General features: G+C 39.4%; 2 pseudogenes; one reads left to right on the forward strand and one right to left on the reverse strand.

The window, feature by feature from the left end:
* Positions 1-19,868: 19,868 nt before the first annotated feature.
* On the reverse strand, positions 19,869-21,318 carry LOC143269614 (putative ATP-dependent RNA helicase DDX17 pseudogene; annotated as a pseudogene).
* Positions 21,319-23,273: 1,955 nt separating this feature from the next.
* LOC102915349 (eukaryotic translation initiation factor 3 subunit L pseudogene) lies at positions 23,274-24,002 on the forward strand (annotated as a pseudogene).
* Positions 24,003-24,250: the final 248 nt, after the last annotated feature.

Consider the following 24,250-nt stretch of genomic DNA (forward strand, 5'->3'; position numbering starts at 1 on the left):
ATGCAAATACATATATGTTTGCAATAACAATTAGTGACAAAGAAGCTATAAATTGAAGGAGAGCAGGGAGGGGTATATGGCAGAGTTTGGAAGGAGGAAAAGGAAGGGAGAAATGTTGCAATTAAATTATAATCTCAAAAATTAAAAGGAAACTTTGGTTGGCATTCCACTCATTTAGTATGCAAATTCAAAAAATAACTTTACACATCTTTTTACACTTATTTATTTCTGGGGGTGGGCAGTGGCATATGCCACAGAGAATAACTTTCAGGAGGTAGTTTCCTTCTTCCACTATATGGGTTCCAAGGATCAAACTCAGGTTTTAAGGCTTAGCAGCAAGTACCTTTACCTGATAAGCTGTGGGAGTCACAGAAATACATCCCAGACTCACTATAATTCAGCCTAGAAAACCTACCCACAAGTATATCATCAGGAATGTTTGGTGAATCTGGAATCATGCCTGGTATAGGCTCAAAATAAAGAAAACACTATCTGAATTTTCTAGTCTGAGAGCACTGTATAAGGAGATATTTCTGTCTTTATTTTTTACTGTTTTTTCTTAGGTTGAAACATAAAATTCTTTCCTTCAGTTTTTCTAATAAAAACAATCTAATTACTTTTAAATACATTAAAAGTTATTCCAGTATAATAAGGTAAAATTAATATTTTAATAAAATAAGAGTAATAAAATATAAATTACTTAAAGTGCTTTGAGTTTAGGACAAATTATTAGTAATTTCTGATGATGTTCTTCATAAATAATAGATTTGAAAGATTAGATTAAGATTCAGTTTTGATGGTAAACTATGCTAATTTTCAAGAAAAAGAAGCAAATTATTGTTTTGATCAATGCCATCATTCAATTTAACTTTTAATTAATCATACATTTTAAGTAACATGGTCACTCTCCTTCAATTTCTGGATGTAATATCTCATTGGATAGAAGTTTCAGGTTTAAAAAGTAGCTAGGCTTCCCTAAGATGATGAATCTTGGGTAGATTTGAAAAGTAGGCTGATCTCCCTATGCATAGGCTTCTTCTACCCTGTAGTAGAAATTAGTTCAAATCTGGACTGAGCCAAAAAAAAAAAAAAAATCAAAGGCCCAGAGCAGAGAACCATAATTGCATAATTGCAGACATACAAGCTGAGGTAACTGGTTCTTGACAAGTCACTGGAGACAAGGCAGTCTTTTCAATAAATGGTGCAGTAACAGCTGGATATCTGCATGAACAACATAATAGTACAGACAGTCAAGATTGAGCAATGTGAAGACACTTTGATGTTTTTTAGAACTCTGAACATACTCTTACATTATAACCCAGCAAATCATTCTTGGTATTTGCACAAATATCCATACAACATATGTCTATACAAAACCTGCATATATGGTTTCTAGCGGTGCTACTAAAATTTGCCAAAGCCTGGAAGCATCCAAAGTGTCCTTCATCTAGAGAGTGAAAATTTTGTCAGGCATGGACAATGGACTATTAGTCGATATTGTCTATAAATTATCTGTATGTTGTCAGAAGTCATGTTTGACTTTAAATGTATGTCAGTTGTGGGGCATTTACCCACCACCCCCACAGTTCCCTGTGGTGGTATTGTGTTCCCCAAAATATTGTGTACTCTAATAAATTTATCTGGGGTCAGAGAACAGACAGCCACTAGATACAAAGGCTAGAAAATGGTGGCACTCACACCTTTAATCCTAGCATTCCAGAGATAGAAATCCCTCTGGATCTCTGTGAGTTCAAGGCCACATTGGAAATAGCCAAGCATGGTGAAACACGCCTTTAATCCCAGAAAGCCAGCCTTTAATCCCAGGGAGTGGTGGTAGAAAGCAGAAAGATATATAAGGCGTGAAGACCAGAAACTAGAAGCATTTTGGCTGGTTAAGCATTCAGGCTTTTGAGCCGTAATTCAGCTGAGACCCATTCCAGATGAGGACTCAGAGGCCTCCAGTCTGAGGAGACAAGACCAGTTGAGGATCCAGCGAGGTGAGATAGCTGTGGCTTGTTCTGTCTCTCTGATCTACCAGCATGGACCTCAATAACTCGCCTCAGGTTTGATTTTATTAATAAGAACTTTTAAGAATCCTGCTACAGTTCCCCAGAGTTTTCTTGAGTGCAATCAGCAGGAAATATTAGGTAGATGGATTTATAGCGGAGAATCTTGCGGAGATAAACAGATAGAAAATACAGGCTAGCCTCGAGAGGGCCTGGAACCTATTCCAACGGGCCCCGACTGTCTCTGCCCCAGGGTTTTTATAGAGATGCCAAGGGGTGGAGCAAAAGACCTCCTCCCCCAGCACAGCCAAGTGCAGACCATCTCAGACACCTGCACTCAGGCCCGTGGTCCTGATCATCCTCTATTAGGACCTGCTGGGTAAAGCCACGAGGAACCCCAGAACGGGCTCCCACAGGTCCCCCCTTCTTAATATATAAAAAAATAACTATTAATGGCTTACAGCAATCTCCATAGCTGTTACACCTCCCAGTGTGGGAGTAGGGGATGATATAGATGGCATTTCTCTTTTGAATTAGGTCCAAGGTGACCACAGCAGTCTTAGCTGCCTCAAGCCCTTTCTAAGCCAAATACTCTTAAGGCAACTACAAACTTAAAGAATCCCTTAGCTTCATCATTACCATTAACAGGTTAACATAAATATTGCTATACATAGTCACAATTCTCTCAATCTTACAACTCAAAGCAAACTCTTAACCGAACCATTTGAATTAGCATATATGGTGCTATATATAGTTAACAATTTTCTCCGTCTTACAACTTTAACTCACTCATTTGAATTTTCTTGTTAACAGAACATAGGAAAAACTTCGATGTATTCACATCAAACTTAAACATTTCCTTAACTCCACAAAACCAGGGTGCATTGATATCAATAGGTTTCTGTGAACATAATTCAATCTCATAACTCCTCATTTTCTTTATAATTTTTTAAACAAAAACTCAAACCTAGTTAGAGGAACCCAAACTTATACAATTCCTACAAACCCATATTGAAAAGCAATATTTTCAATCTAACCATTAACACTTTGAAAACTTTTAGCAAAACATTCAAAAGCAGTTTCTTAATAAAACTCTTTACACACTTTAAAAGTAGTCTCAGTATACCCCATTTGCATTTCTTACTGACAAAACATGACATTAATCCACTCAAACAACAATTTAAGTTAAATAGACTAAGGAATATTAACTCTCCCTTTTCTTTATAATTTTAAGCAAAATCTCAAGCCTAGTTAGAAAACCCAAACTTTTCTGTTTAAACAGTTCCATTTGTAACACAAAACCAGTTCCGTAAGTAATTCCATTTTTACATAAACAGTTCCACAAAACAATTCATAAATCACCAGTTTATAAAGCATATATGCATACACAAAACTGCATCTTGATTCTAAATAGAAATACATTTATTCATTTAAACAGTTCCATTTTTAACCCAATTCCAGAAAACCGTTCCTAGGTCATTACTCAAAACTGTCCCATTGCAATGAAATCTCTATTGTTTATTTCATTTAAGTCTTAAAATTCAAATGATAAATTCTGGTACTAGCCTTCCAAATATGAGAAATCCATAACCAAAATCTTTTTGTAATTTTATCTCATTTTTAAGTTCAAAAAGTTCAAACAAGAAAAATTCTGGTATCAGGCTTTCACTTCCAAATATGAAGAGACTTTTTCAACCAAAACTTTTTGCAGTTAATAATTTTTGTTCAAACAAGTGTCTCTGAACTTTTATTCTCAAGCCAGAGACCTTTTTAGGCACAGTAGTATTCTAAACTGCACCATTTTTGATGTTAGCTCAGGTTTTTCTGTGTTGCGTCGATTTTCCACAGATCTCAGTTGCGAATGCCTTGTACTGGTTCTGGCGTCCGCCATTCTTAGCTTCTTAGCGGCTTCTGGAGCTTTTGAAACCATTCAGACTGCCTACTTTGCAGTCTACTAGGACACTACCTTCTGTGTCTCAGGTTCTTTCACCATATACATTAAGAATAGATTCACACTTAACATTTACACTTTTTTACAAACTCACATAACATGTGCTTAAGAATAAACTCACTCAACATTTACACATTTTTACAAACTCACATATAACGTATTAACATCTACTTATTTATACTTTAAGGAAACTATAGAACTACTTTAGCAAATATATTTCTTATTAATTCTTATATACTTATATTCATTCCATCTTATTTCTTATTTAAACTTACACTTACAACTAGCATCTTACAAGCTTATTACTACATGTCTTAAGACTACCTTAGATACTTCTTACAAGCTTATATTCTTAAAGGAACTCTATAGATCTATTTTACAAACTTATATAGGGCTACCATTTGCATATATTTAACTTAGCAAACACCTAAAGATTTCTTAACAGAGATCTAACAAGACAGAATAATTTCTTATTTTCATTTTTCTATTTCTTATTCTTTTTTGTTTTGTTTTGTTTTGTTTTTGTTTTTCGAGACAGGGTTTCTCTGTGTAGCTTTGCGCCTTTCCTGGAACTCACTTGGTAGCCCAGGCTGGCCTCGAACTCACAGAGATCCACCTGGCTCTGCCTCCCGAGTGCTGGGATTAAAGGCGTGTCTATTTCTTATTCTTAATTATTATCACTATCTCTATTAGAAAGATTCTCTTAATTAGACAGGAAGTACGTACATCATTTCTAAAGTTTAGAGTTTATAGTCAGCTTTGTTATAAAGCACTGGGATTTAGTGAGTGTTGTCATTATAGAGTTGTGTAATTGTTGCTAGGGGATTGTAACATTCTCAGGACAAAGCCACACCCCAAAGTTGCCGAGTTCTCTCAGCCTTTCTGGAACCGGCAGAGATGTACTGTCAGCGGTAAACGTTTTTTAACTAGAGGCTGTCCCTTCACCCAAATTCATAGTAGTCCCCTAAGTACTTCAATTCAGACAAACGTTTCTATTACAGCAGTATTTTTGGTTCGTTCTACTGAAAAACTTCACTTCACGCTGAAGGTGAAATTACCGTATTTAGCTGCTGTAAAGTTCTTTGCCAAATACTGCACAGCTATTAGGTGATATAAAGTATTTTTCTAAAGCAGCTAGTAAAGCCAAAAGCAGCACAGCTCCGAACTCTATTTCCTCACTGTTTGGATTCACCAGTGACAAAAACTCAAATACTAATCGAGCCACTTTCATTCTGGCTCCTTTATAGGAACCTCACTGGAGCTGACCTTCCTTAGTTCTACTCTCCTTACCAAATGCTCTGGTAACCACCGAGCTTCATTCTCCTCATGTGAAAAAACACAAACATGTCCTCGACCCCATATTAACACAGGATCGGGACCCTTCCATAATCCCGAGCAGGGATCTTTCCATTTCACTTGAGTTTCAGGATTTAGTATTTTCACTTCATTAGCTTTAACTCTGGATGTTATTAGCATCAGTGACATTTAGCATTGATTTCTTGTAAGGAACTTTCAAGTAAAGCAACTCTTTTATAAGACAGCTAGATTTTAAGTTTGTTTCCCATCTATAAAGCAGTCATTTCTTTTTTGAATGCCTGTTTCCTTGTCTTCTTATTAGATTTGCAAAGGAATTACTCATTGCAGGCTGTTCGTTCAAGGCAAAGAACTTTTTAAATTTCAACATAAGTTTCTTCATATCTAAGACAACATTCAGTGTATAAACTGCTTTCCCTTGTTAAGGATTTTAAAGTGGCTTGTTTGCTCTTATAGGCAGCTTTTTGTCATCCAACTACCGTAAAAACTTTGCACAGCTATTAGGGTAAATAAGGCATTTTACCAATGGTTCCCCAAACCGCAAAGCACCTAGTTCCATATTCTTTCAATTTTTCATCGGAACTGACACTTAAACCCTTAGACGATTTTCCTCCTTATTTTTAAAAGCTGTATTTTAAGTTTACCATGAACGTATTTTTGAGCTGACAAAAGTGTTTCAGGGCAATGTCACCATGTTTAGCAGAAAAACTACTTTTCCTAGAATGCATTTCCCTTATATCAGTCCATGATAATATCAGTCCCATATCAGTCCCTTATATCATTTCCCTTATATCAGTCCCTTATATCATTTCCCATAGTTCTTTTTGGGTCTGAGAGTCAACTTCTAAGTTCTTTTTTACCAGACTTGCTTACAAATTCTTGCCCGGGAGGTTTGAACAAAGTTTTTTGCTTTTGCAACGGAAGATTTGAACAAGCATTTTACATTTTCAGCTATGGCACATTGGGAGATTCCTATTTTCTCCTCAGCTGGCTTCAACAGGTGTCTCTCCTTCATTTGACACTGGCCCTGGATCAGAACCGCACCTGCCTCATTAGCCGGAATTGAGGCTGGCATTCCTGATAGCAACTTTGCTCAGGGCTTGTGTTTGCCTTAGCCAGTCAGTGAAAAACAAGATCATTTGCAACAGAGCTTTTCCATAGCTCCTTCAGACAGATTTTCTCCCACTGATCTTATTCTCATTTTACTTGTTCCTCCCCCCCCCACCAGATGCAGAGCTTCAGGTATCTGTCTGTGGCTCTGTACCTCTGCTAGCTACCTTTGGAGGTAGGGGCTTTTTTTCTCCCCTAATCAGCCTCAAACTCTAGCAGCTTTGTCAGGTCATGCATTTTCTGGGGAGGAATCTGTCCCCTCTGTTTCTTCAGAGTCTTTCTCCCAGACAGTTCCCAGTTTGATCTGTTTATCCCCTCTACCCCAGAAACAGTTTCCGACACTACAGTGGCGGCTTTCCCTGCTACTGAAGGTAGCCTCCCAAAAATGTATATAAAAAATATATATTTTCCATAATACCGGCATGCCTTTCCACTGGCAGGGCTGACAGCACTTTCACCAAAAACTCTAATAAAATCATTATTTTCCTTTATCTTTAGTCCCTATTACTTTGTCTTTAGTCCCTGTTCATTTGTCTTTAGTCTGCCTTTTTTTTTTTGTTGTTGCCCTTTTTTTTAGTCCCTTTTTTTTCTTTTTTCTTTAGTCCCTGTTCGGGCGCCATTCTGTGGGGCGTTTACCCACCACCCCCACAGTTCCCCAGAGTTTTCTTGAGTGCGATCAGCAGGAAATATTAGATAGAAGGATTTATAGCGGAGAATCTTGCGGAGATAAACAGATAGAAAATACAGGCTAGCCTCGAGAGGGCCTGGAACCTATTCCAACGGGCCCCGACTGTCTCTGCCCCAGGGTTTTTATAGAGACACCAAGGGGTGGAGCAAAAGACCTCCTCCCCCAGCACAGCCAAGGGCAGACCATCTCAGACACCTGCACTCAGGTCCGTGGTCCTGATCATCCTCTATTAGGACCTGCTGGGTAAAGCCACGAGGAAGCCGAGGACGGGCTCCCACAGTCAGTAAATAAAATAAGTCTATCTGAAAAGACTGCATTTTGCATGATTCAACTCCTTGATAAACTCCAAAATAGTAAATGGAAACAATACTAAAAGGTCTGTGGTTGTCCGGGGTCCATGGGAAGGAGAGATGAACAGGTGAAACACCAAGGGGTTGTGCGTCAAGGAACCTCATTTGCATGATGTCATAATAGTGAATATACATGTTTCTTTGAATTCATACAGTGATCCTTCCATAAGCTATGAGTCTTGGTGATGATGCCTATTCATCACAAAAGTTGATAGAAAAGAGAGCAGAATGGGGTGTGGGGGGGAGTAAGGGTCTATACTTTTGACTAATGTTGGTATGATTCTTGAAACTGAAGAATAAGATCTATTAAAAAGTGTACTAATTCTTCAAAGTAAATAAATAAAAATATAGCCTACATTGAAATAATATGTTTTAAGCATAATTAACATAAATGATATAATGGATAAGTGGAAAATTAACTTAAGGCAAGTTTAAAACAGTAACATGAGATACTAAAAACCTCTCATTGGTACTGAACTTTTGTTAATTTAAGATGCTTGTCCAGCACTAAAAGAAATGGATTACAGTATTATCTGTGCCAGCCAAACCACTTGGAAGTTTATTTTCCCACATAAATATGACTACTGGCTCACACTAGAGTGAGAAAAAGAGACAGAGTTAGCATAAAAACTAGGACAGAGTTGACATTTGAGACAGTACCACTAATACGATTTTATTTCCATTGAAGAGATATCAAGAAAAAAAAACTGTATCTTAAAAGTCAATACAAAGATTTTCTTTAAAATATAAGTAATAAGTTATACTGCTTGCTAAGCTACATACTAACAAAGTACACCACTCTGAGCTGCCCAGTTTGTTAAGAAAGGACTCACCCGCAAGTGAGTCCTACCAAGAGCTGACAGGACACTGTCTTACATGTGGGGACTCCAATGGGCTTTTGTGTCCATAGTTCTAGATTCTTGCAAAGAGGGCGAAACACAGACATGGGTTATTTTATTCTACTTAACAATTTCCTGTCCATATGAGCTAATTGTTCCTAAGGACCAGAAGGAATATAAAAATGTAAGTATCCCAGGTACTCAGATGGTGACATAGTTTGTAATTGAAAATTTTGATGAGTCCCTTTGTGGTTGTCAGATGGTTTCTGGATGTCAGGGTCCACTCTTGGGGTTCTTGGTCTCATTATTAAAATAATTTAAGAACAGATTCAAAAGAGGCTGAGAGACAGTTTTAGTAGTTTAACTGGGGGGCGGGGGCAGAGCAGGCGAGTTGTAAATCTCAGCAACTGTATGGAGGAAGAGACTGAAGGAGAGAAGGGGGTGGGGAGCCAGGCCCTTTGAGTAACAGTGGCCTGGAGGTCAGCCAGTCACACAGCAGACAAGCAACAACATGGCGGGACTCGGGGGGAGCTTTAGAGAAAGAATAAGGAATCCCAAAATGCTAGAGAAAGCTTACTTAGGTTTAGGCCAGCACAGAAGAGAGACAGGAAAAGGAAGAGGGAAAGCTGCACATTTCTAAATCAGAAGTCAAAAAGATGAGCAGCCCCCATGACCCTTGACTGCACTGTGGGATAGGGATTCTGTGAAGGAAAGGCATATTACCTCATTAACGGAATCATTTATTCTGCCTGTCATTTTAGCATGGCTTAAGGTAAGCCTGCATTCCTAGAGGGGATCCTGCCTTCCTGAGAAATGGTCCTGTCAGGTGATTCACTAGTCCTTCTGGAATGTTAGGTCACCCAGGCCAGAGATTCCATTCTCCTGAAGAGAAAAGAAGTAATTTTCCCTAACTTCCCTTTAGTGCAACTATGTCAATTTGGGTAAACACTGTTGCTTTTCTTGCCATAAATATCTTTGCCTATCGTTTTCCCTAGTAAATGACTTTTATACTACCAAGATAAAACACAGGTCTCAGTTAATCTTGGCTTCTTACATAGTCAAGACCATGGTTAATAGCAAAAGTTAACTGTGGTTCAAGTAGTCACCAATGGGATTTCCTGGAGGAGAGTGGCTTGTGATGATGGGATAGACTTGAACCTGGCTGAAACTCAGGTTGCCAGATATGGAGTATGCTGTGGGATGTTCTGTATGCTGTGAATGTGTTGTTCTGATTGGTTGATAAATAAAAAGCTGATTGACCAGTAGCCAGGCAAGAAGTATAGGTGGGAAAAAACAGACAAGGAGAATTCTGGGAAGGGGCAGACACTAGCCGCCACCAAAGAACATCATGCCAGCAGACCAGTAAGCCACGGCCATGTGGCAACTTATAGATTAACAGAAATGGGTTAATTTAAGGTATAAGAACTAGATGGCAAGAAGCCTGCCATGGCCATACAGTTTTAATTAATATAAGCCTCTGTGTGTTTACTTGGGGAACACAAGTGGGAGAGATTTGTCCAGACTGCCAGCAGGCCAGGACACAGAAAAACTTTCAGTTGCAAGAGTATTGGGGGAAAATAAATAAGTAAATCTACCACTTAAATATTTTGTGAATTGAGTTGGATGGTGGTGGTGCATACCTTTAATCCCAGCACTCAGGAGGCAGAACCAGGGGGATCTCTGTGAGTTCGAGGCCAGCCTGGGCTACAGAACGAGATCCAGGACAGGCACCAAAACTATACAGAGAAACCCTTTCTCAAATATATATATATATATTGAGTTGAAAATGAATATGAAATAGTTTGCTCAGAGATACCTCACCAAACACATGTTCTTAATCTGTCTTTTATAAGACTCTCAGCAATTGTGTGGGCTTATGATTAAGGAAGGTGCCACTAGGAAAAAAAGATTGAAACTTTATGGAATGTCCTCTCGTGGAAAATATGCCACCTTTCACTCTTACAAGCTGAAAAGATTTTTCTACAGTCTTTCTTTATTATTTTGTGGGTCTGGGTGTTTTGCCTATTAGTCTTTCTTGCGCCATTTGCATACCTAGTGTTCCCAGAAGCCAGAACATGGTATCAGATTCCCCTGCTGCAGTTATAGGTGGTTGTGAGCTGCCCTGTGGGTGCTGGGAATTGAACGTGGGTCCTCTTGAAGAGCAGTAGGTGCTCTTAACTGCTGAGCCATCTCTACACCCCTGGAAGGATTTTATGCAGGGAAAGACCATTTTGGAACTATGCTATTGAGTTTAGTCACTGATTTTAGTCTGGGAGATAGACTCTCAACAATCATGAGTTCTAGTGTGTGTTCCCACAGATTATCTTTCCATTGCTGTCAATCCTGTCTGATTTATCAAAGCTCTTGCCTCTGTAACCACATGTGTTCTGACACCCAACTATTTGAAATTGTGACTTTGAGATAATTCTTTGACTGAGATCATTATTTTGGCTGAAAGTTTGAGGGGCCGTCTATCGTGGTGAAGAAGTTGTGGTAACAAGAGCATGAGACATTGTTCACATTGCAAGAGCCAAAGAAGGAGAAAAATGCTTGTGATCAGTTAACTTTCTCCATTCTATGGTAGTCTGGAACCCCAGCCCCTGAAAAGTTGCCATTCACATTCAAGGTGGGTCTTCCTACCTTAATTAACCTAGTCAAGATAATCATCACAGGCATGCCTAGAGACTTGACTCCAAGGTACTATATCCAGTTAAATTGAAACAGAAATCATCACAAATTCAATCCTAGTCATCTTGACACTGCAACATATCACTTTTAAGTCCCAACTTTCCAGTCATTGTCCCCACAGACTCAGGAAAAACTCTCCATGAAAAAATTCATTAAGTCCAACCTGAAAAAAATCCTGTAATTTTTTAACAATTCTAACATCGTTCAAATGTGTTAATTCCAAATTACAGAGTCTCTTCTGATTTTCAAACATCTGGGATCCCAGCCCCTGAACAACTTTAACATCAAAACAGTTAACATGATTTTATCATACAGTGGAACAGAATACACACTCACATTTCAAAAAGGAGGAAAAGAGGCATAGAAAGCAGATATTAGACCAATTCAAGACCAAAGCCCAGGAGGAAAAACAACAAAAGACTGAAGCTCCATGTCTAGCATAACAACCTTATGATGTAATTGTCTAAGTTCCAAAGGGCTTAGGCAGCACAGATATTCCAGTTCTGCCTCTTGCAGCATACTACTTTGAGCCAGTCTATTACATAACTACAGCTTTCCTCAGCAGATTCCCATGGGTCTGACATCTTCAATATCTTTGGGTATCTATTATAACTTAGGTTTCACCTTTGCAGCTTCATACTAGAGCCCTCAGAGTCTCTTGCAGGGACTCCAAATTTCTTAGTTAGGGTTTATTGCTGTGGGAAAAAAAATTAAAAAAACAAAACAAAACACCATGACCATGGAAACTCTTAAAAAGAAAAGCATGTATTGGAGCTGGCTTACAGTTCAGAGGTTTAGTCCATTATCATTATGGCAGGAAACATGGCAGCACACAAGCAGACATGGTGCTGGAGAAGTAGCTGAGAGTTCTACATCTGGATCTGTAGGCAGCAGGAAGAGACTGTGACACACTGGGCCTGGCTTGAGCATTTGAGACCTAAAAGCCCACCCCCAGTGACACACTTTCTCCAACAAGGCCACACTTACTCCAACAAGGCCTCACCTCCTAATAATGCCACTCCCTATGAGCTTATGGAGGCCACTTTCATTCAAACTACCATTCCGACTCTGCCACATATTGCTGGCATCAGAAGTATTCTAAGACCATGGAGCAATACTCTACAATTAACTCAATCTTGCATGTTTTATGTCTGCAAAACCACTTGGATTGCCAAGTTCTGTAGGCCATGTCAAGTTGCAGGCTGCCTCTCCTAGATTATAGTTTCTACAGTGTCTGTGTGCTTTGGTGATTCAATCTGAAAATCTCTTCCTTATGTTGTTGTTTTGGGGGAGAGAACTCTTTCTGTGTCATTCTCAGTTTGAATTTTTTTTCATTTAAAATAATTTAAATGTTCACAAGGTAAAGCTGATAGGTGATATCTTGTCTTTAGGATTAGCTTACCTATGGTCCCGATGCTGGTGGTTTCTCTTTAACAATTATGACAATCTCATTCGAGTTCCCAGGACACAGCTAGATTCTTCACAGAATATAACTTGCGTGGCTCCTAGCCCAGTTCCTGACAGAGTCTTTGTTTCTCCATGAAACTTAATGAACCAAGCCTTACCTGTCTACATTCCCTCCAGCCTTCTGGTCTTCTAAATCCCACATGAATTGTCCATTAAGCTCTGCTAACATCATGCAAGTACTTTCCTAACCTTATGTGCCAAGCCCTTCTAAATTCTTCCCACAAACCAGTTCCCAAAAGCCTAAGAACATTGTGACCAGGTTTATCACATCAATGGCCACACTCCTACATTTGTTTCTCTACATTAGTTATCTCTTTGATTTCTGCAATGAAATGCCTGACCAATTTAATGAAAGAAGGGTTCATTTTGGTTTATAGTTTGTGGGAAATTCCAATTGTGGCAGAGAAGATGGTAACAGGATCATGAAGCTGCTGATCACATTACATGTGTAGTCAGGAAACAAAGTGATGAGTTCTTGTGTTAAACGAGATTCTTCTTGTTTATGTAAGGTGGAACCCCAGCCTATGGAATGGTATCGTCCACATTGAGGGTGAGTCGTCCCACATCCATTAACCTAGTATAGATAATCCTTCACAGACATGCAGAGAGCTTTGTATTCAAACTGATTCTAGATCTAGTCAAACCAACAATCAATATTAAACCATAACACCACTTTCTGGGTGACTCCTAAACATCTAAGACAGGGTAGAAACAAGATTAAGCATCCTGAGTATAGAGCTCTGAATGAATCTTTAAGCTTCCCAAGCATAGAGCTCTGAGTGAATCTTCACTTCTCCTCTTCTGTCAACTAGTTAAGAGTTTGAGTAATATGCTTAATTTCTCTGCTCTCTAACCTTGTATATCCCCAGCCCTCGGGACTGACGTGAAAATTGGCTGTAATAAAACTTTAATCATGCTTAACATGGTGAGCCCTGAATGAACAATTAGAAAGCACTATTCATCACTACTATCAAGTTATGTGGTTGTATTAACAACACCTAAAGTCTGTCTTATACATCTAGGAGTCATGGGTTTTATATAATAATTTTCTTCTAATCTATGATACACTTTGCTGAAAACTTTTATTGAAAAAAGAAAATATTGTGAAATTACTATTAATTAAAAATGCATTGTAATTTGTAGAACTATAACTGCAAAAATCCTTTTGGAATTCCTTCATCATCTCTAAGCCCTGACCTTAATATCGTGCATGCCACACCACAGAAATATTGAAATTATAATGAACAAAATAAGACACACATGAAGTCAGACTATTAAAGGTCTAGTTTTTAATCTATGCCATGTGTCAGCTGTGGGACTTTCGATAAATTACTCAACTGCCTTGTTCATTAGTTTCCTTATCTGAAATAAACAGAGGTAAAGACATAGACAGATAATAATATCTTCTTTATAGAAGTGATGTGAGAATTAGAGATGTTTTTAAAGATCCTAACAAAGAGAATAGATGCAACAAAATGACAGCTATTAATAGTAGGCCTTGAAGAATTGCAAGTCTGTAAGCAATATGCCATTCCCTCGGGCTATTTTAATCTAGATAGAAAATAAGAACATATGCCCTTGTCTTTATTGTGATAGTGCATAGAACTCCTGATGTATAAACCCATGGGAGAGCTGTGGCCCTCTAGTCTAACACAGGAAACAAATGGTTTCATGCTCACAGCTCTTCATTAGCACTTGCAGCTATCAGGAACAGTAACGTTGTAATGGTGTCCCCTGCCTCACTACAGCATCTCTGGGTAGTTCAACAAAAAACGCAGGTGGAAAGGTAAATGATCCCATTCAGGATGACACTGAATTCCAAATAATGGATAAATCATTAAAATGTAATTGAAACAAGTTTTAATCAGATATGATTAGCCATGAACTATTTAATGCATTCAAGATACCTCATTCTGATCCTATATGGACCTCCATGGCATGTATTTCTAACTTGTCTCATTGCAAAAATAGTGGAGTGAGGACGGCATGGAAGATTTTTTATTGATTAGCCGTACATCTTCGAATGGTTACTTCCCCTCTCTAGGGAAGATTGCTGGGACAGTACTTCCCACCCTCTACTCATGGATAATGCTGCAATATTAATCAGAGTCCATCTTGTCATACTTTTCAAAGTCTTGACAACTCTAATACAAATGCAAATTGTATTCAAATTGAGTAATAATATCACAAAATCTGTACCTTATAAATAGTCTTTCCTTTTTAAAAAATTCAATGTATATCTAGTTGGTGATGTTAAATGTGTCCTTTATACTGAACCCTAAAACAATGACACAAAAGCTGGGTAGTAGTGGTGCACGCCTTTAATCCCAGCACTTGGGAGGCAGAGGCAGGCATGATCTCTGAGAGTTTGAGGCCAGCCTGGTCTACAGAGTGAGTTCCAGGACAGGCACCAAAGCTACACAGAGAAACCCTGTCTCAAAAAACAAAAAGAAAAAAGAAAAAGAAAAAAGAAAAAAAAACCGTAAGACTCCTGTTTCCACATAGACATTGTGGAGATGGTGAAAGTTCAAAGCCATGGGACAGAGTTCACAGGAGATTCCTTTCATCACCCTTCCCCTCTTCACCTCTTGGACCCTGTTTGCTAAAGACCAGACTCAGTGCATCTCTCCAACAGACTGGGTTTGCTCCAGAGCACATGCACTGCATTACCTTGCCTCCTTTCTCAATTCCAATCATCTGTGGTCGTGCTAGTTTTCAGCTAGGTTCTTCATCCCGAGGAACATGATTCACTGCCCCACAAAACATTCCATGACTTATGGTAGTCGTTTAAACTAAAAATGGAAACATTCCCAAAAATCCCTTAAATATAAGGAAAGAACAACACAACACTGTAATTTGTTTTACATTTCAAGGGTTTCCATAATTACCAAAACTTTGATGGTAATACCTAGCAAACTCACCAATTAGAGCTAGATACGGTTTAAAAATGAAATCAGCGCCGGGCGGTGGTGGCGCACGCCTTTAATCCCAGCACCCGGGAGGCAGAGCCAGGCGGATCTCTGTGAGTTCGAGGCCAGCCTGGGCTACCAAGTGAGTTCCAGGAGAGGCGCAAAGCTACACAGAGAAACCCTGTCTCGAAAAACCAAAAAAAAAAAAATGAAATCACCAACCCATATGCATGAGACTTTATTGTGAAGAGTTAATTGTCCTTAGTTATTAGTGATCTTTCCTACGGTGCCAGACATTGTTATTAAACAGTTTTAACATTTGTTTTTCGTCATTGCATCTACCCTAACTCTCTGTGCTGGGAAAGAAGGTTGGTGTGTGTGTGTGGTGTGCATGTGGAGAGGAGAGAAGAGATGATAAATGCTGAGTTCGTAATAAATAGGTTCAAAAATGAAATAGATCCCTTTCCCAGCTTTGGTAGCACACACTGCTTTATTTAGTTCAATCCTCTGGACATTTGTTGGGATTCCTATAACAGTGATATATGTTGCCATAATTACTTCAGTCTTATCTTTATTTTCAAATATGAATAAATGAGTTTGTGACTGTAAGTATCACAACATGGTTAGGTTTCAAATGACTTTGTTCTTTCTTTTCCTTTTGTTTTGTTTTGTTTGGCCTGTGGGGTTCAAGTTTCTCTGACAGTTGTCAGCTTATTTTCAGTGTGACCGAAACAGTTAAAATGCCAGAGTTCCCAAAATACCCTAAGAAGCTTTGCTATGAGGATTCTGGGAGGTTTCATCTTCATTCAGTGGTATTCCCTTCAGCATTTACTTTTTTAGATTCCTCACGTTGTGCTGTGTGTTAATTATACTATTTTAGTCATCTGATCTGTACCTTAGAGTGTTACACATGCTCTTACAGTATTTACAACCAAAGACCTTCCTTTCCTGAACAAACATGCATGAAAAATGCTCATTAGTACCAAGAAACTGCAAACTAAACTAGCAATCATATCCCCGTTCGACTTGTTACATTGATATAACAATCTCAACAAATGAGACAATACGAGATTTTGCTGAATATTGACTAACAGAATTAGTTGCCAATAATATGATAATACAAAATTTTATTGTATGTTGAGCAGCAACAGAACACCCATATTCTTTAGTACTCTACCATGACCTGTAAAGGAATAGCCACTTTATAAACACTTGGGCAGTATCTAATAATACCAAGGTACTCTATGATGGTGACTTGGATGAGATGCCCCCCATAGTCTTAAATGCTGGAGTACTTGGTTCACAGTTGGTGGTGCAGTTGGGAAGGTTTGGGAGGTGTGGCCTGTCTGAAGGAAGTATGTCCCTGGAGGTAGGTTTTAAGAGATTGAGACTGTGTCATTTTTAGTTTGTCCTTTCTCTTCCTTCTTGAAGTTCTAGATGTCATCTCTCGATTGTTCCTGCTGTCAGGATACCCTCCGGAACCATAAGCCCCTCAGACCTTTCCTTCTCTAAGTGGCTTTGGTCAAAGTGCTTTATCACAGCAATAGAAAACTAATTGGGGCTGGAGAGACGGCTCAGCCATTAAAGGGTAGGCTCACAACCAACACCAAAAGTAATGTACCTTTACTGTAGAAATGTATTCTGAAACTGCTCCCTAGCCCATTTGTATTAAAGCATGCAATGAGGCTAGCAGTCTATACATCACAAGGACTTGCTGGAAATCAGAACCTGAAATCACTTGCTTTTCACTGAAATCTCTGTGAGAAGCCCAGAATTCTATCCTAGTGTGATTCCAGTTCATGCTGGTGTTTGAAAAATCACTGACTAAAGAACTTTTAAACTAGGTACACGGGGACGTATACTAATATGCTAATTGTAATATTTTGTATGGCACAAAATTTGAAAGAAAAGGAAAGGGGGAAATAAATTATTACCACCAACAGGAGATTTAGTATATAAATTTTGTAAAATCCACATAGTAATATGCCTCACAGGACTTAAAGGAAATAAATAAAATACATCTAGGTAAAAGTGGAATAACTAAAAAGCTATGTAATATTGGGTTAAAAAACACAATGAAAAAGAATAATTTACAAATATTATAAGGATTTCAAATGTGTTATAAATAACACACTAAAATTAAATTTATTAGTTGTGGACTGATATATAATGATAAGGAATATTTAAAATAGCTGAAAGAATATTCCTGAAATTTTGTATTTTGATTCACCTGGAACAATTATGAAGCAGTAGGAAATAACTTTTCATACATACAAATATAAATACATTTATCAAAATACAGAAAAGAAAATGTAACAAAGTAATGATCAATACAGAAAAAACATGTATATTTGTTACATCATTTTCTTGAGTTTCTGCATACTTTTGTTCAGGTCACTCTCAAACAATTAGTTTATTTTAAAGATAATCTCAGACACAGTTGAAGATCAAAGGGAGGAAAACTACTAAGAGCATGGTAGGCCTGGCGCTTGCTGTGGGCAAATGTGTCTCAATCCATTTGTAACCAATTCAGAACACATTCCGTAACCACTTGGACTGTTTTTCCCGTGCCCTTCAGTGTTGTGTGTGGATAAAGATAATACTCTCTCCTACCTTCAGAAAAGCTCTTAAGCGAAACTGGTGAGAGTCTGAATGAACTAGGACTCTGTCAGAGTTTGGGAAACTGTCAACTCCAGCAATGATGAGGCAGAGAGAACAGAGAGAATTCAGCTCGGCATCACAAAGAGGTAAGATAATGTATGCAGAAACTTCTTACCAGTTATATTGTTTACTAGGCATAGTAATTTATCCCCTTCCTCCTTTCGCCTCTTTAAACTGAAATAGTTTAATTCGAAGTACATGCTGCATCAGTGTTGCCACTTTGGAAGCTAAAGTCCATATTTCTGTTTCCTAATCTTGTCACCTGAACTCACCATTGTTTGTCTGCCAATGAATTTTGAATGGATTGGTAAAAACATTTTAAATTTAATTAAAATTTATCATGTTAGAGAAACTCATGTTTATGATGCTAATAGCTGTTATATAAATTGGGTTGTTTTGTTGGATAAAGGAATATATGTATGTAATGTATATATGACATATATCTCTCAAATATATCCAATTATAATTATTTTTTTCCATAGTGGTAACAGCTTCAAACAAAGCATCTTGTGTATTTGGACAATGCTAAAAAGTCTTGAAAACTGTGTTAGCATATCTATTGGTGTGACCATTGTTCAGGTCTTTTTTAGGCAGCCAGGTTGATAAAAGGTAATGAGTGTGGCTTCTCTGGCATTTCTAGGAAACACAATCTCCAAGAAAATCTCCTGTTCAACTAACTCATACAACATTTCCATCTCCTCTTCCACAATGATCCATGAGTCTTTGGCATAGGAATCATGCTGTAGATGTACTGGTTGGAATGGAGCGTCACATAATCTCTTGTTCTCTTCATTTGGGCCTATTAATGGTTTTCAGTCACAAAGAGAACTTTCTTTGATGAGGGTGAGAACTATACTCATCTGTGGGTTTGAGGATAAATATTTGGAAAGTTGTTAGCTATTATGTTTGTTTAGTAAAGTGGCTGCTGTGGGTTCTCTTCCAACATCCATGACTTTATGAGCACTGAGTAGTCAGCTAGGTTTCTGTGCCAGGCTTAGTTTTCCTCTTGTTGAGTAGACTTTAAGTCCAACTAGACAGCTGTTGATTACTGTGAGGTATGCATGCCACTGTAGCTAGAGTTTTCCTGCCTTGCCCACAGTCAGGACAAATCTCTGTCACCCGCCAGTCCCACAGCCGCTCAGACCCAACCAAGCAAACACAGAGACTTATATTGCTTACAAACTGTATGGCCGTGGCAGGCCTCCTGTTAACTGTTCCTATATCTTAAAGTAACGCATTTCTACAAATCTATACCTTGCCACACGGCTCGTGGCTTACCAGCATCTTCACATGCTGCTTGTCCTGGCAGTGGCTGGCAGTCTCCTTCTGCCTTCCTGTTCTTTTATTTCTCCTCTGTTAGTCCCGCCTATACTTCCTGCCTAGCCACGACCAATCAGGTTTTATTTATTGACCAATCAGAGCAACTTGACATACAGACCATCCCCCAGTACAGCCAAGTGCAGACCATCTCAGACACCTGCACTCAGGCCCATGGTCCTAATCATCCTCTATGCAAACCTGCTGGGTAACGCCACAAGGAACCCAAGAAGGGCTCCCACAGGACATACATTAACATCCCACAGCATGCCACCATTTTACCTTTAGGGTTGTCATGTCGTTCTGATCACTGTTGTAGTTCATAGACAGCATAGCCATATCAGACTGTTGGGAGCTTCCCTCCCTCAGAAGTGTGCATGACATCTTCTGGTACTGTGAAAGCAGTCCCCATGGAGGAAGCTTTCAGGTCTATTCCAGCTAAGGTCCTCTGGTCATGTGTCCAAAGCGTATGTTACCTTCAGCAATAGGGACTTATATTCCACCTCTCAGGGGAAACTGAGAGCAACAATACTAATTTGGTCAGACCTAATTTTCTTAACAACTTTACCTATCTGGATCTCAAAGCCCATTTCAAGCATTTCACTGTTGTCCCATGAGTATATTGGTGAGGGTAATCTATTAGGTGACCAAGTGTAGCTATGCAAAATTCAACACATCTTTCCAAGGCTCACATTTGGGGACCTATAGGAGTAACTCCGTAAGTGCACATACCCTTGAATCTAAAACATTTGCTGTGACCATCATCCACCTGTTGTATCAGCTGAGCAAATTCTCTGATAAGGGGTAGCACTAGACCAATTGGGCCATATCCTCTTTCTGAGTATGGCTAGTAATTTATACAAACTCTTGCTGACAGCCAATACACCAAAGACTTCCCAGAGTCGGTCTACACAATGCTACGATATTGCAGCCACTAAGAGCTAATGGACATTCCTGGCACTGAATGGGAATTGGTTCTTTAAAGACCTGTTCCATCAACATATCTGTTAAGTATTGGGAGGAGTTAGCATGATGTAAGGCAAGAGCAGGTTTCAGACAAACATCCCTACCCCAATTGTAATCTCTTTCCTTTAATGTTGCTGATCAACCTCATATTAAGTCATTCTTGCCACTTCAGGATGTTCCACATAAAAAATCTTCTCAATCGATTCTACCCACTTGAATGGGCAACTCACACAAGTACCGTCTTGTTTTATTTAATGTTGCCAATGGGGGTGAGCACCACCTTTTACTCCAAATCTGCCATCTCAGACCTCCCAGTCTTTATCATTTAGAAAGCAATGCTTCCACATCACAATTCAATAGGTTCCCAATTATCCAAAATGAGACTAAGAAGATTAAATCTTGTTTAGACCTTTAAAAGATCTTTCAGACACCAATCCCTCTAACAGTGATTGCTACAGGCTTCTCCTAGGCTGGAGCCTGTAGAGATAGATGGTGACTTGCCCTCGGGGAACCAGCTATCAGCAAAGTTAGACAGGGCTACAGCAGCCGGTCTACATAAGCTATTAGGGTTTATCCCAGAAGTTAACAGCTATTTGTAAAATAAAATAAAACAAATGGTTTTTAGAGAAAGTTCTAACAGTCACTATTTAAGCAAAAATGAGCAAACTTAACTAGATATATATATATATTTGCATGTATATACATACATGTTTATTCAAGTGGAACTTTCAATTCTCTGTACAAATGTTAATTTTCTTAAAATCCCATTCATATTTTCAGATCTTACTATACGTAGAGCTTATCTATGGATTTGAATTTTCTTCACCTCATTGTCATCTACAGTCTTATATATCCATAGTTCTACAGTGACATACATGTATAATTACAATCACTTCTTCATTTCAATAATCATGGTTACTTAAAGTAATGGTGTGAAAATAATAAAAATTACTGATATTGACTCCGGTGGAATTCCACTGCTTGGGTATAGTCCCCACCGAGTGAAGGTGTGGGTGAGTGATCCACCTGGCCAACCGGACTGCACCCCTCATCTTGTTCCCCCAAGAACCATTCCACCATCTACACCCTCCAACCTCATCATCCTCCCCACAACCAGCCCTTCCCCTCAACTCAATTGGCTCAGGTACTGTCCACATCAGTTGGAAGAACAGGTGAGTAACCTGCCTCCCAGCAGAGCTGCCCCACTCTCCAGATTCTGATCCCCAGCTTACACTCTGTGGCCTAGAGTGTAACTAGAGTTTTCCTGCCTTGCCCACAGTCAGGACAAATCTTTGTCACCCACCAGTCCCACAGCCGCTCAGACCCAACCAAGTAAACACAGAGACTTATATTGCTTACAAACTGCATGGCCGTGGCAGGCTTCTTGCTAACTGTTCTTATAGTTTAAATTAATCCATTTCCATAAATCTATACCTTGCCACATGGCTCGTGGCTTACCGGCATCTTCACATGCTGCTTGTCATGGTGGCAGCTGGTAGTGACTCTCTCTCTCTGCCTTCCTGTTCTTTCTTTTCTCCTCTCTGTTAGTCCCGCCTATACTTCCTGCCTAGCCACTGGCTTAGCCAGTGTTTTATTTAATAAAAAAAAAAATCAGTGTTTTATTTATTGACCAACAGAGCAACTTGACACACAGACCATCCCACAGCACTCCCTCTCCCACCTCAGCACAAAAACCACTGCTGGGCTCTGCCCCCAACTGGAAGGATTCCACTACTTGGGTGCAGTCCAAACCAATCAGAGGAGCAGACCTCATTGGCTCAGGTACAGTCCACACCAGTTGAAAGACCAGATGTAGAGCACAGCAGTCAGAAAAACAGGCCACACCAGTCAGAAGAACAAAGACCCCCTGCTGCACCAAAGGCCAACCTAACCACCAAAAGGCTAGCTCCCAACTTTGACAGAGACTCCCTACTAGATCATAGGCCACACTGGCCACTAGGAATCCAGGCCAAAAGAACTAGAAGACTAAAATTTCCTACCGGCTTCCCTGCAGCATGACCTTACATAGTTGTTTTCTCAATTGAGAGTCCCTATTCCCAAATCACCCTAGCTTGTGTCCAGTTGACATAAAACTAGCCAGAATAGGTTGGATCTTGAACTATATAAAATTGAGCAAGTGAGCTGAGCACCAGCATGCATGTGGTTTCCCAATGCTTCTGGTTTCCCAATGCTTCAATCACCAGCTGCCTTAACCTCCCCACTATGATGGACTGTACACTTGAACTGTGAGACAGAACAAATCCTTTCATTTTTAATTTGTTTTCTTCAGATTATTTTATTAGGTAACAAGAAGAAAATAGCACAGCATATAACTTGAGGCCAGTGAATAGATACTGGAAGCAAAATCCAGGCCATCTGATTCATTCTTCCAATGCCACAGACAATAGTAGTCTCTACATCAGGAATATGGATTATACCCAAGTTTCAGAATTTGGAGAGCTACTTGCTCTGGGAGAAAATGAAAACAAAAGAAAAGCAATTTGATGTATAATCTGTGTGTGTGTTTGTGTGTTCACATGTGTTATGTGTACATATTTGTGTTGGTATACATGCATGTATAGCATAGATATTCATGGGTGGGCCTAGAGGTCTATTCCAAGTGTCTTCCTCAGATTCTCTCCATCTAATTTTTTAGATATTCTGGGTTTTTTTATATGTATGTGTACTAGCATGAGTTTGTGGACACCATATGCATTCAGGTTCCCATAGAAGTCAGAGGGCATGAGATGCCCTGGAACTAGAGTTACAAATGATGATGAGCCACTGACGTGGGTTCTGGGAATCAAATATTGGTCCTCTGCAACAGTAGTAAACACTTTTAAACTCAAGCCCCAGCCAAATTATTGTTGCTACCATCATCATTATTTTAAGACAGGATCTCTCTATACAGCATAGGCTGCCCTGAAACTTACTATGTAGCCCAGACTGGCCTCCAACATAAACATCCACTGGCTTCTACCTCCTGGGAGCTGAGATTTAAAATGTGTGTCCATACTATCATGTTGGCTTTGAGTGTCTGATGATGTGTCACTACCAGGATGCTATCTGGGTCTTTGCCAACATCCTCCTGTACATCCAGAGGACCACATACAAGTGTGAAATGACTAACAAGCAGAATGAGCAGATTCATGCTCTGTTGGCCATTGCTCTCACCATGTACCCCATGCAGATTGATGAGAGCATACACCTCCCACTGCATGAGAAATAGCAACAAGATGCTCCATATGCAGAAGGGTAACCCCAAGGTCTATGAAAAACTATGCCTGCCCCAAGTTCCTGTCACCTGTGGTGCCCAACTATGACAATGTACATCCTAACTACCACAAAGAGTCCTTCCTGAAGCAGCTGAAAGTGTTTTCTGATAAAGTACATCAGCAGGCCCAGCTCTCCACCATCTGCAACTTGCTCAAACTCTACAACCCCATGCCAGTGGTCAAGCTGGCTGGCTTCCCAGACCTCATGGAGCAGAGCAGGAGTTCTGCATTCAACTGCTTGTCTTCAAGCACAAGATGAAGAACCTGATATGGACCATTGGCATTTCTGCCCTAGGTGGCAAATTCCAGTCAGCCTTGGCCATGAACTTCTATATTGGTAAGGACATGATCCACATTGCAGAAACAAAGGTCACCAAATGCTATGGGATTTCTTAATCCAACATATCCACAAATTTGAAGAGTTTAATCAAACCCTGAAGAAGACGACAGAAAGGCCCTGAGGACATTCATGCATGAGTCAAGAACATGCTTCAATGTTATAGATGGGAAGCCTTCTTGTCACCAAGAAGCCTTCTTCACCTAAGTCAGCTGTCAGCTGAGGTGAAACTTGTTCAAATCAAGGACTGGATGTTTTAGGGAGCTTTCAGAAAATGGTCTTTGTTGGGGAAAACAATGTGTGTCACCACACCATATTTTTTTAGACAAATCCCCTCACAAACCTGGAGCTCATTGATTTGACTAAGCTGAC

Source organism: Peromyscus maniculatus, chromosome 19 (assembly GCF_049852395.1).
Source record: "Peromyscus maniculatus bairdii isolate BWxNUB_F1_BW_parent chromosome 19, HU_Pman_BW_mat_3.1, whole genome shotgun sequence".
In the NCBI taxonomy this organism is placed as follows: Eukaryota; Metazoa; Chordata; class Mammalia; order Rodentia; family Cricetidae; genus Peromyscus; species Peromyscus maniculatus.